This window comes from Dermacentor andersoni, chromosome 6, assembly GCF_023375885.2.
Source record: "Dermacentor andersoni chromosome 6, qqDerAnde1_hic_scaffold, whole genome shotgun sequence".
In the NCBI taxonomy this organism is placed as follows: domain Eukaryota; kingdom Metazoa; phylum Arthropoda; class Arachnida; order Ixodida; family Ixodidae; genus Dermacentor; species Dermacentor andersoni.
In genome coordinates, this window is record NC_092819.1 from 145710421 (window position 1) to 145724385 (window position 13965).

General features: G+C 43.9%; 1 long non-coding RNA gene across 1 annotated transcript; it reads left to right on the forward strand.

Annotated features, from left to right (window-relative positions):
- Positions 1 to 970: 970 nt before the first annotated feature.
- LOC126523630 (uncharacterized) lies at positions 971 to 7145 on the forward strand. Its single transcript, XR_011895014.1, has 3 exons — positions 971 to 1602; positions 5163 to 5243; positions 6711 to 7145. It is a non-coding gene; the product is annotated as an uncharacterized lncRNA (long non-coding RNA).
- Positions 7146 to 13965: the final 6820 nt, after the last annotated feature.

The following is a 13965-nucleotide window of genomic DNA, read 5'->3' on the forward strand; positions in this document are numbered from 1 at the left end:
CTTCTCTGAGGTCAAGAATTGACTTCGTGCGCCTGTACCTCCTTTCAGCTCGGCGACGTAGTGCACGAAGCCTTTCCAACTCAATGTCATTCTCTGTACGCTTTGATGGATGTGTGAAGCGGCGTGTACAATCTTGCATAGCGTCAGCAATTATTTCTTCTAGTTTGCGTGCAATACGTTTCTTGCATGTGTCTTCTACTCGAGCTTGAAAGACTGACCAGTCGATTTGGCGAGATACGACCGGTAATGCGGCGTCTAATCCATCGATTCTCACATAGGTCGGAATGTGATCACTTCCATGGGTTTCAATATCGGTGAACCACTGCACGCTCGAAGTCAGGCAACGTGGTCGCGCATGATGCGTACGAAAGTTCAAAGCGGGTGGGTTAATTGCGACCGTTCCAGAAAAATACGCATGTAAGCACTCAAGACCTTTATAAGCTTCTTTTACAAGCGGCGCCATATTGAGCCCGTTGCCCTGGCAGAACTGCAAGCATCACCGAGATCAAATTCAGCGGAAACTGCGGAAATGGTTTGAAACGTTGGTGAACGAAATTAAAATGCATTTGGACAGAAAATAGTAGTTCCAAAATGTTTTTAAAGAAGTGTAGAAAAGTGTCCTACAGTCGTTATGGGATAGGCTTCCCACTATCCCGTAAAACTCTACGTTCCACCAAGCTTACATTGGGTGCAAATAGGGGTCACGTGAAGTGCAATGGGTGGGCAAATTTTAACTTTCCTAGATAACTCGAAATGCTGCAAATATTCACCGAATCCTCGTTGTTTCTATTCGTATGAGTTATACGATGTTCCTAGAAGATTTTCCGCGATGGTCACGGCAAACTAAACTTGGTACCTTATATATGTTTGTAGAAAATCCGGGGCACATTATGGCTAATCAGTAGGCAAAGTTCGGAGTGTGTGAATTACGGTCTTAGTGCTTGAATTACGTATGCAGGCAATCTAGAGCGCCCTAATTGGGTTTTACGAACAACGGCGAATATATCCTACTGCCCTTGGAAACCTACGAACGCAACCGATATCAGATTTCGCAAGAAATCGTGCATTGGGGCAGGAGGAGAGACCACGGCAATTGTTCTGGCGAAGCAAAATATACGGAAACATTGCTGCCTTCGTAGCCACTTCTGAAGAAGTGCTCAACAGATTTATTAGCGGACAATGTTTCAAATTCGCCAGTCTGGTGGCGGGCAACGTTTTCAATTACGTGGTTTGATTTTGAGTCAAGTTAAATTATTATTGCAACTGCCGAAAGAACCAGCTTCGCTGCATATTCGCTTGCGATACTAGCAGGTTGCAGACCTCTGCAGTCTTTTTTTGTTTGTTCTTTTTGTTTTTTATTCGCTGTCGTTTTTGCCGTAGGATATATGAATTGGCGATATCGGCTAGAACACATTTGCAATTGCAAGCAAATTGCCAGAAGATTTCTTTTCTTACCACTGCTCACTTGATTATGTAAACACATACAGTGAATGACGGTGCACGTTGTAGCAAGTTCTATGATCAATATTTGCAGAGAAGAGGTTCCAGTGCCTCAAAAAGTAGGTCAAGAACCGGGAACATTGGAATTTGCAGACCCTGAAGGTACGCAATAGTTTTTTTGTGAGCTCTACATGACGGGCCAACGGAAGTTCGTATCAATATAGCTCAGCAATTCATATATTTTCAAACGCAAGTCCAACTACACTGTGAAAAGTCCCCTCTTACTGTGTTTGCTGTTAAATGAACTACACAGGAACTTACCACTTATTAACTGAATAAACTCACTCATACAAGACAGTGTATTTATAATACAACTTTCCTTATAGAGAAGAGCTCTTCAATATTGAAATTGAGTTTTTTTCTGGCGTAGTATTTATTACAATCTTATTAAATGGTGTAGTTTGCCACGCACCAGTACTACAGAAGTGATACAACAATCTAGTCCACGAATGATGGTTCTGACGAACGGCTAGGTTCGCTGAAACCAATTTTATGTGCAATATAAATGCTGTAATTATGATTTCAATATATTATATGTGGATACTCTGTAATTAGAGCAATTGTTCTGGCGAAGTAAAATATGTGGAAAAAGTCGAGTTTCAGTGGTATAGGATATATGCAACAAGCAATCGAATGAAGGTACTCTGTGATTGTATCTCTTCCTAACCCCTCTCATACGTGCGGCCCAGGTCCAAAAATCTGGGGAATCCTGACTTGTCGTTTTAGATAGTATGACGAAAAGAACGTGAAAGATAGGTAATGCAAACAAAAAAAAAAGGCGGCCGTGTAGAAAATCAAACCTTCTGATGCGTAGAAAAATGGGTTTATTAGGCATAAACCGTAGCCCGGCTGCGTCGGCAGCTGCTGTTGCGCTTTATCCGAAGCAAGAGAGCGCTTCGTCTCCTCCTTCGTTGTTCTTGTTCCAAGAAACTGTCCCGCGTGTAGAAGCTCACGAAAACTTTAATTCTAGTGAATACAGGTGTTGGACGGTATGTTTAATGGTAGATCGATCCGGTAGTTTCAAGGTACAGGATCTTGCCTTCGCGTCCTTTCCTCTATCAAACTCCTCTATTCGAACAATGTTCCATAGTTGCCGGAGCTTGCTGAACTTTCGTAGAAGGACTAGGTCGCCTCTCTTGATTCTGCCGAAAGGGGTAGCTGACTTGTCGCTGGGCATCGTTCTTAACTACGAAGGGTATTCTTTGGACCAACGCTCCCAGAAACTTCTTGGCGTTTTTCCCGTTGTTCCTGCAAGGGTAGTAGATGGCGAACATCTATTGTGATCTTGCCGATTGATAGGCCGGGAAGTGCAGATATTAGCCTTCCGATGAGAAAATGAGATGGGGAGAAAGGTTCCAGATCTCAGTCGCTATAAACGTATGTGATTGGCCGGGAAGCGGTCACAGCTGCTACTTCTGTTAAGGTCATTCGTAGCTGTTTCTCCGTAAGAGATCTCTTTCAGATGCACTTCTTCAATGTCGACTTGACAGATCTGATAGGTCTCCCGTAAAAACCGCCCCACCACGGCACATGATCGGCGATAAATTTCCATGTTATGCAATCGTTAGCGATATAGTTACAAACTTCTTCGTTTCTAAATGACTACTACAGTCCCGAAATCTCTCTCTTGCTCTTTTTGGATGTTAAGGCGTTGTCTAAATACATAACAGAAGGAAATCCATGCCGCGATACAGAGCGTCGGAAAGCGTTGAGGAGGCTTGTGGCGGTCGTGTCTTCGATTAGTTCTAGGTGAAAAGTTTGAATTACGGTGCATGTGAACTGAAAAATATATACTTTGACGTAGTCATGTAGATGTTTTATTTAGAGGGTCCTGTTACTTGAAAGGCTACCGAAGCGGTCAGTCTTTCAGGTGGTGATGGCGCAGTTACTTCGGAGGCAGGTCCGACGCTGCAAGGCTGGCACATAGTGCATCGTCTGATGACATTCTTTACCAGCTGCCGTCCTCGTAACATCCCGAATATTTTCCTTATTAGTACAAGTGTATCCCGAACTCCTGCATGAAGAAGTTGTCGATAGTGCTGCGCGACGAGCGAGCTCGCTGCAGTAGTGGTGGTTTGGTAGAACGATTAGATGTTTTTCATCATAAGATTTCTCGGTTAATTGTACGCTTACCGCGAGTCTACGAACTCCATTGTCGAGGCAGCAGGTGACGTACCGAAGTGTAGAATCCTTCATATGCCGAGCTTCTTCCGCGACAGGGTCAATTTCTTGAGAAAAACTGAGCTTTGGGCCTTTTTTAACCAGTATAGTTCGCTGGCTTGTGTTTCTTCTGAATTCAGGACTCCCCGGCACTTACGTTACCGCTTTAGCCTCGAGGCAAATAGTAGCATCCAAGCTGTGGCACGGTGTAGTCGCGCGAGGGAGCTGTTTTTGTGAAAGTTCATAATTGGTCATTCGCTTGGCATGAACATTTGTAAGGATGGTGCCCGATGAGGACGTTTGTGGAAGATCGGTCGAGTATGGTCTGCGGTGTGGTGGCCATTCATTCCCTTCACATTTAAGGGTATGGGGACTGAGTTTGTTGTTGATTCACGGGCCGAAACTCCTCTTGTCAAAAAAACAACAACAGGGTTCTGCTTTCCAGGGCAATGCCTCTACAATGTGATGTTCGTTTCGCTATGAATCCCCGTTCCTCTTAGCGAAATAAGTCTCTCCATCTGTTGGGATCACCAGTAATCCATTACAGTGCAAACATTGAGTCAGTTCAAAACTGCACTCTGCTAGCTCTTGGTGCACGTACTCGTACATCCGTGCTCAGAGGACACAGGGTAGCAGTTCAAGTCTAGCAAGGCTGGTCTCCTTCATTGGCACCACACACTTCTTGCACAAGACTATCATTTAGCATTTGTCGGTCGTATATTCTGTGGTGAAAATGTAGCAAACGGCGCCGTCGGCGGACCTATTGGCATCAGCGAAAAAACGCAGTGCGTATTTGTCTCCAAGTCCGTTTACACCCTATTGGTAGGACTCGGGAATTTCAATATCACACAGCTGCGGAAGTTCATTGCACCAATTCTTCCATTCTTGGGCTCTTTCCATTCTGCTGCTTCCATCCAGTGGCAGCTGTTATTCCCAGTCAATACGTTTCTTCCAAATATTTTGAAAACAGATTATCTTTATTGTGAAAAGGGGTAGTATGCCGAGAGGGTCGTACAGGTGACAGTTCTTCAGTAGCATGAACCGCTTGGTATCGCTTCTTTTTTGAACAAACTCAATAGCGTTTCCCGGACTAAACGACAGTACGTTGGTGTCAGGATGCCATACCAATCCGAGGACTTTGAATACTGCAGACAGTTGTCCGAAAGGTAATTCCAGCGGCTGCCTCGATTGTGTTACAAGAATGTGGGGTCGTTCGATGTCGCTTGTGTAGTTTTATACAGGTACTTGGGAATGTCTCGGCGGCTTCTGGCCGCAGCTTCAGCGCGGCTTCGACGAAGTTCGCTCCGCTTCAAATGTCGTCAAAGTATATGTCGTCAACGCACATGAAACATATATTGTTTCATGTGTGTCACAAAGGTTATGTGTTGTAGTAAAAAGAGAGCGAGATAAATGTGATGGTGTTTTGCAGTAAAATAAAGGTGGGTAGGACCACCACGTAGTCAACCTTGCAATGCACTACATCAATTTTGTCAATATTTCAGATGGAACACTGAGAGAAGGAAGGCTGTATTACACAGATTATGACACATGTGTCATTCTTGATTTTGAACTTCGTGGTCATCGTAAGTAGTTACATTTCGAAAAAAAAAAAAACAGGTCGCGCGTTATCTTATTTTGCAAGTGTGAGGTCAGGTTATTACAAGGAAACACCCGTTAGCCCTACTTGTAACGCTGTAAGCTTTGATGCAAGAACTAATATATCGTCGTCTGTTCCAAACGTGGCAGTCCATCTATGCACAACAAAAGTTTCTGACAATACAATGCTAATAGTATACTGATGCTTTTTCACGCAACCATTCAACAACCAGCAATGCAAAATAAAAAAGAAACGTTCTGGAAGTAAGTGCTCAAAAACGTTAAGTCAGCAAGCAAATGAAAAAAAAAATTTAAGGAGACGATACATTCACAGCACTTGTCCTCGCTTCGATGGAACAGTGGAAATTGTGGGCCTGAGGAACCAGCGCATCAGCTACGCGCTTGAAATCTTATACATGGACAACTGACTCCAACAAGACACGCATGCTGAAAAAATTACAAGCAAGACAACCAAAATCTTGCCTGTTCCGAATTACTTACCAGGGTTTGATCTTTCATTCGTGTATGAATAAATACCGCGGTCATGAACTGGAACAACCACGTCATCAAAAGGTTCGATCCGCTTATGGTGGCACATTACGCATGCAAAGGCAATATGTTTTCTAGAATGATTATTTAGGAGTCAATGAAAATTGCAAATTTTGGGTAGAAATGAACTCGAAACGAAGTAATCTGAAGAACTGCATCTGGCGAAGTGTTTATGAAAATGTGAGCAGTTCCTGAGCAGTGGTGTTCGGAGCATAGTCGCTTCCTGCCAAAAATAATAAGTTACTAACCTGTCCATGGGATAAACAATGCTCGGAAGCGGTGTATGTGCGGCAGGTTGCAGCCACCGTGGTAAACTAGTGGCTGGTGTTGCGTTGATGAACTCCAGGTCACGGGTGGCCACATTTTTTTTAGAGCAAAATGCATAAACGTATTCATGTACAGTTATGCTTTATTCAACTCCAGGTGGTCAAAATAATTCCGGGTCACACATCAGGGTATGCCTCTTAATCAGACAGAGCTTTTGGAATGCAAAAGCACACAATTCTCGTCCATTTCAACAGCAGATTCCTGTCGACCACCGTGAGTGGTTCAGCGTATCGATAAGGCGATCAAGAGATAACCCCTTAGACGTGAGCAGCGCTCTGTAATTCTTATCGATTCTCTGCTGCCTTAATTCATAACTGGGAATACGATCGTTCACCCAAAACGTAATGGCGGGAAGTCGAAATTCACGAGTCTAAGCCTGTTCAATATTGTTGTACGCAGCTTGGTGGCAAACGGAACCGAATGTGCTTATCTTCTAAGTGTGTTTTAAACCTTTGGTAGCTGATTTATTGCTATATTGACCTTGCGCACCTTTTGTGTTCACTCGCACTCATTCTGAACGTGCTAATCTTTTAACCTTTTATAAATGTGTGCTTTTCACCGGCTCCTATCTTTTGCAGAATGTGCGCTCTGGGTCCGGAGAGACATAGTTGACTCCGTGCCGCAAGAATGCGTCGATCAATTTGAAGACACTTGCGGTGTGGTGGTTCCTCAGCACCGCAGGGAATTCTGCGGTGACGACGATATCGTGCTTTAATCATACGGATCGGGAACACCATCAACGGAATAGCAGAAAATAAAAATAAAAATAAAACTAATGGACTAAAATAATTTTTTTAAGGCGGACTGCAGAGTTCAAGAGAATCAAGTACATGCAGGGCTCATGTGCAGATTGAACTCCTTTGTCACTTGCATTTAAAGAATACTTTCTTGCAGGTGAAGCTATCGTATTGTCATCTTCTAAAGCATAGACAAAACTAGTTAGCATCGACAAGCTGACTAAAGTAAAATAAAGCATCCTAAAGAAGGGCTCTTATTTTACTTTACAAGAGCCACCTTAACAGCGTGTGGAGGGCTAGTGAGCGCCTCGTCAGCTCGATGTCATCACCATTAATTATGCACTGCGCCTTTCCTTCGTATATGACCTGATATCATGTATTCAAGCGAAGGTGCTACGAAACCTCTGCATGTTAATTACTAAGGACTATTCTTTAAGGTGTTCACATATTTATTTACTTTCGACGCGGTCTTATTAAAATTATGCACCCTAGCCTTCACTGAAGGGCGAGGGCAAGGCGTGCAGCCACTCATACGGTCACCTTAAGGCAGCATTGTGCTGAAAATCTCAAAGCGAGGCAGAAGCACAGAGCACGGCAGTAATTGTCACCAGATACTTTTCTGTGGCCTCTCTGAAACTACTCGGTCTGTCATCATCATCATCATCAGTAGCAGCAGCCTATTTTTATGTCCATTGCCAGGGCGCAGGCCTCTCGCAGCAATCTCCAATTTACTCTGGTCTTGCGCTAGCTGATTCCAACATGCGTCTGGAAATTTGCGAATTTCATTACCCCACCTAGTTTTCTGTTGTACTCGACCCCGCTTCTTTTCCCTTGACACCCATTCTATAAGTCTAATGGTCCGCCGGTTTTTCATCTCAAGCATTACATGTGCTGCCCGCCTCCATGATTTTCTCCTAATGTCGCCTGAGTTATATCTAAATTGTTTTGTTCCCCACTCCTTTCGCTGTCCTTAACTTGTCCTTAAATTTCTTTCACCTGCGAGTTTCTGCCCCGTATATTAGCACCGGTAGAATGCATTGATTGGACACCTTTCTTTTAAATAATAGCGGCAAGGTTCTAGTCAGGCTCTGCTGTATGCACACCAACTAATTTTTATTTTTCCGTAAATTTTCTTTTCATTATTAAGGTCCGTTGTCAGTAATTGACCTATATAAACGTACTCTGGTACATCCTCTTGAGCCTGACTGGCAAACCTGAATCCTTGTTCTCTTGCCAGGCTATTCAACATTATCTTTGTCTCCTGTACACAAATATTCAACCCCACTTTTACACCGTCTCGGTTAAGGCCCACAGACATTAGTTGTAGTTCATCGCCAGTGTTGCTGAACAGGACAATGTCATCTGAAACCGAAGGCTGCTGAGATATTCGCCTCTGATGGGTAATTCTAAGTCTTCCCAGTCTAATAGCTTGAATACTTCTAAGCATGCAGTAAATAGCGTTGCAGATATTGTGTCTCCTTGCCAGACCACTTTCTGTATAGACAACGTTATGATCTTCCTGAGGAGAACCAAGGTGGCTGTGTAATCTTTGTAGATATTTCTCAATATATTAACGTATGCATTCTGTAATTCTGGATTACGCAACGCCTGTATGACTGCTGGTATCCCTACTGAATCGAATGCATTTTCGTGACCTATTAAGGCCATATAGAGAGGTTTATTATACTCGTCTGATTTATCGATTACTTGATTGATGACATGCATGTGGTCTATTGTAGAATATCCGTTTCTGAAGCCAACCTGTTGTCTTGGTTCATTGCGATCGCGTACTGCCCTGATTATGTTGAAATTATCCTGGTGAATACTTTATACGATACAGAAAGTAAGCAATCGGCCTGTAATTTTTCAATTCTTGAACGTCTCCCTTCCTTTAAATTAGTATAATGTTGGCATTCTTTCAGCTCTCTGGTACACTTGAGGTCGTGAGGCATTGCATACAAAGGGTCACAAGCTTTTCATGTATATCTTCTCCATCTTTGATAAAATCGATCGTTTTTCCTTCTTCCCATGTCGCTTTTTTCTGCATCCTGCCTTGCAAGGTTCTTCTAACTTCATGGTTGATGGTAGAAACCTCTGTACTCTGTTCATCACTACTTCTAATAAACGTATAGTGGTTGCTCTGGGTACTGTGCAGGTCAGTATAGAATACTTTTGCTGCTTTTACTTTAGCATGGAAATTGCAGATGACATTACCCGGCTGATGTTTCGGTGGATACTTGTTGCCGTGTCCTATGCCAAGTTTTGTTGTTGTAGATGTGGCGATATGGTGAGCAAGTAATACACCTTGATAGCTGTATGGTCGGGTACCCACTAGTTGGATGGGTTGGTTAGACGCACGCATGCTGCAGAAAATTATCAAGAGATCGGTAAATATATAATTTTTGTTCGTATGTAGAGGCATTGAAGCTACACCGACGATAATGAATTCGCGTAATTGCCTTTTGTAGTTTTGATTGCTTCTTGTGTTTTGCAGCCATCAACAGAGCATACTCATTAGCCGTAAGTACGCTTGTTTACGGGTGCATAGAATAAGATTCCGAGGAGGATGGAGGGACTACAGCATACGAATGGTTAACATGTGACTGTAAAAAAGATTATATTATGGGATTTTACGTGCCAGAACCACTTTCTGATTATGAGGCACGCCGTAGTGGGGGTGCTCCGGAAATTTGGGCCACCTGGGGTTCATTAACGTCCACCTAAATCTAAGTAGACGGGTGTTTTCGCGTTTCGCCTCCATCGAAATGGGGCCGTCATGGCCTAGATTCGATCCCGCGACCTCGTGCTCAGCAGCCCAACACCATAGCCACTGAGAAACCACGGCGGGTAACATGTGCCTTTGTGCATTGGTATAAAATTCAAGACGACCGTAGTTCGCCTGAAGATCCTGGATGTGCATGGGAACGTGTAACTCAGAGTGCACTTCGTGACTTCTACAAGGGACGTGCCACATTCTACATATTACCCCTGCCATGATGGTAACAGCTCCACTGAAGCCAATACACAATGTTCCAGGATTGGGACATCTATATCGTCACAAAGTATTCCGACCCGTATTGACCAAGGCTGCCTCGCTGAGAGCCAATTGCGGAATATTTCAGCTAATAAATCACCAATATCGCTAATAAATAAGTAACAAGAATGTGGAGGTCTAGACTGTACTCTGAGGAAACATGTGAAACTAGTGTATGTTCTTTGCATGTGAAGGGACCACTTCTGTTCGACATATATACTTTGAATAGGGCTTTTTCTAAAGGTTCCTGTGGTGAGGAGCTTACGTAGAACGTTGACAGAATAGGGCTTGTTTCGTTCATTCGGCGTTGCAAAGAGATATACCATGCTCCGTAATCCAAACGTCGTCGGTCAAGGCTCTTATACAAGTTCAATGAGCAATTCCCCAGGCGGTACCTCAGGTCGGGCCAACGTTGGAAACACATTGGCACTTCTTGGCCCAATGACGGCCTAAGATTAACCGCGTGGTTCCAATATTGGCACTGCCATTCTGATTCCTGGCCCAATGATGACCTAAGCTTAACAGCGTGGCGCGAATATTGGCCGTGCCATTCTGATAGAGATCCAACATTGGCCCACATTACACAGTCAGTAAACAATATTGACTGTGCCATTCTGATAGAGATCCAATGTTGGCCCACATTTCACAGTCAGTAAACAATATTGGCACTGCCATTCAACAAGGCGGAAATTATTGGACCGACTTTCGTACGGATTTGCCAATATGGGTTACTAGTTGGCTTTCTTTGGAGTACATTGGCCCGTAATAAGCCAATTTTTGCCTTGTCGGCTTTTAGTACTCTACGACTTGCTGAGATTGAACAACGTGTTTTGAAAACTAACGCACTGATCACAGGCACACTGCGCAGGAACCAGGAATATGTTCTCCCATGTCAACTCCATGCATGGTACACCGCCATCTTGCACTTCTCCTTCACCGAAATGCGTCCCCTAAAGAGAAAAGCCAGTGTACCATGTAGCAAGCAGGGGAAGTCGCATAAAATTAGCCTCAGCTTTATTGATCGTGCATAAGAACATGGGCTTTCCATAAGAAGCAACGGTATTGTGAATTTGCCTGCGCATGGAATATTTTGCATGTACGCTCCGCGGCTTTGGAGGATCAGGATTCTGAGGTGAATCGAGAATTATAGTGCCACAGAGCTGATGGAACCATTTTATATTGCATCCAGATGGAGCGCATATGTGTTAGTGAAACTTTTGTTTGTTTGTTTATTTGTTCGTTCGTTTGTTTGTTAGCACGCATGGCAGGTTGCGGTGACATAATCATCATGCTCCTATTCCAATATATTTGTTTGTTCGTGCATGTGTAGTAAGCTCCTTGTATGAACGCCCCTGACAGAAAAAAAATTAATTGCACGTATTGGCTTTTCCGTGTCAACAACTTCTTGTCTTTGCCTGTAGTCGGCACGGCGCATTCCGGATTTTTTTTTCGGCCTAACGTTCACTCCTTCAGCCCCCACTTGCCTCTCCCCCACGCACCCACGTGAGCCTGGTCAATGCTATCAATCAAGCGCTCAGACAGCTATAAGCTGCTGTGTCGAATTGGGTGCTCTCGGAAGCATGGGGGAAAGCAGCGGGGTCACTATTGTCCGCCTTGTCTCCCTCCCTCGCTGCCACCCCAAAACGCGGTCGGGCTAGATCCAGCGGGGGAAAGTGGCATTTACGCCATTTTCTTCATTCACCCTTTCCTTTCACTCTTTCCTTCCATGCATCGCTAGCACGCCCACTGGGTGCAACACCGCCAGAGTGCTTGCCGTCTTGTCCGTTCTTGCCAGCGCACTCCTATCGCGAAAAATGCTCGCTTGCGGTCGTCATCCCTACTGAGAAGCCTACATCTTGAAATACGCTGCAAAGTGGCCACGAATTTTTGTGAGTGTTAGAATTTATATAGGCGAAGCAACTAGAAAAAAAGTCGGCGCTCCTGGCCACCATCTTCTACGTAGGATGAACTCGGATACACAGAAGCATGGATCTTACAATGGTGAGTGCATTTGTTTTGCGCATGTTATAAGTTTTATAAGGAGCAACATCACCCAAGCTATATCACGCGGTATATATATATTACTGAAACAGGCCTGGCTAATGCAGAGTGCCTGTAATTACATAGCTCTTCTTTATTCGCAGCCTTTGAATAGTGCCCCGAGTAGAACACGTGTAAATCTCTGTGAATTTCACCCAAATTCCAGGACTATGATTTTATCAAGCCACGCGCGCGGCCTGATCCTGCTAGTGATACCGAGGAACCACGCTTCTTCTCACTGTTCTAGGTCAAGCATCATTTCCAGCCGGCAGTATTTCTTTCTTTTCGTATAATAAATGCCTCTTTTGCTAGTGTTTCCTGACGGAACTTCTTGGTTCCCACATAAAAAATTTCGCACGAAGGCCGCATTGTGTCTAGGCAGCCTGAAACTAGGCTTTTTGTGCTGTAGCAGGTTTTGCTGCAATTTTCTTAATTATAAAGTGCTACGCTGACAACGTGTGGAGTGTAAACAAGGCGGACGGATCCTGCGCATTTTGTGTTTGTTCTAAATATTCTGTTACACCTTCTACAAAATATGCCATATATGTCGAAATATTACAAAGTGTTACCTGACAAAGCTCTTGCAAGAAAGTTTCTTGATTCACCCCTTCGAGCTCTCCGCTCAGACTTATAATATTGTTGCGGTATGGCGATTTTTCAAATGAGAACACTGCCACATACATTTGTCATACCAACATCTCTGATAATATTTCTTTTTTATTTTACAGTGTAAGCATCTCCTCCAAGTAATGGTGAAGTCGCTATGGGAAATGGTATCAATTTCGACGAAACCACCGCGGTATTGTGGTCCTCGGGGGCCTGATCAGCCCGCCGTCATCCAAGCACTGACCAACATGCCTACCGACGTCAGCTCCCTGCCCTGAAACCCCTGGTCAGCCAACGTCCTCAGCACCTTGCGCAATTCCTATCCTGAGTGCAAGGCCTGTAAATAAACTATTTGAAGATAACCGAGCGTCACCCCTCTTGGTCCACGGAAAATGCCTGTTTGTAAAAATTTATTCGCAAATAAACTGTCATAAAAGCCAATTTCAGTATTCTTTTATTATTATTTGCAAGTATAGATGATTTCTGCTTGACATATTTTTGTCGAGCTTTCCTTGCTTCTATTGAGGAAGACGGTATGAGGACAATTGCTATAAAATATGCCGCTAGCAAAAGCTTTGCGGTAAGAATGGCTGAGTGCTCTAGAGCCAGCGTATCTAAAATATTCGTCATGCAAAGGGCATTGGCTCAAAGCTGGCATTAATAATGGCAACGATATGGCTCAACACTAGTCCTACGCTGGTAGCAGGATGGCTGCTGCATTGACATAACATTGGTCCAATCTTGGCTTTAACGCTGGTCCTACGCTGGTAGCAGGATGGCTGCTGCATTGGCATAACATTGGTCCAATCTTGGCTTTAACGCTGGTCCGACGCTGGTAGCACGATGGCTGCTGCATTGGCATAACATTGGTCCAATCTTGGCTTTAACGCGGGTCCTACGCTGGTAGCAGGATGGCTGCTGCATTGGGATAACATTGGTCCAATCTTGTCTTTAACGCTGGGCCAGCATTGGATTGGGTCGCACTTTGCCAATATGCCAACATTGGTCCAATATCGGTACCAATTTCTGCCAGCATTGGGCCATGCTTGGACCATTGCTGGTGTGCTGCCTGGGTCTTGTCTCTGGCCTAAGTTATATGAGACGAAAATTTAGGTAAATGATTTGTTTTTAGACATTTCGCATTGGGATATCTTATGTGCTGATTGAAGGTCAGCTTTGTGGGAAGCACGATCCCTAAATACTTGTGCGCTTTGGTCACAGGTATTCATTGCCCATACAATTCAATACAGGGATTTGAAACCATCTCTGTCTCATTAGAAAAGAACACAAATGCTTATCTGTTTGTTAAAATATGAATCTATATTTTTCTGCCACTTAGGTAGTTTGTTCAATACATGTAGTACTGTCGCCTACACATGGCGAGCTTACAACATTTCAAAGCAAATTGAACATCGT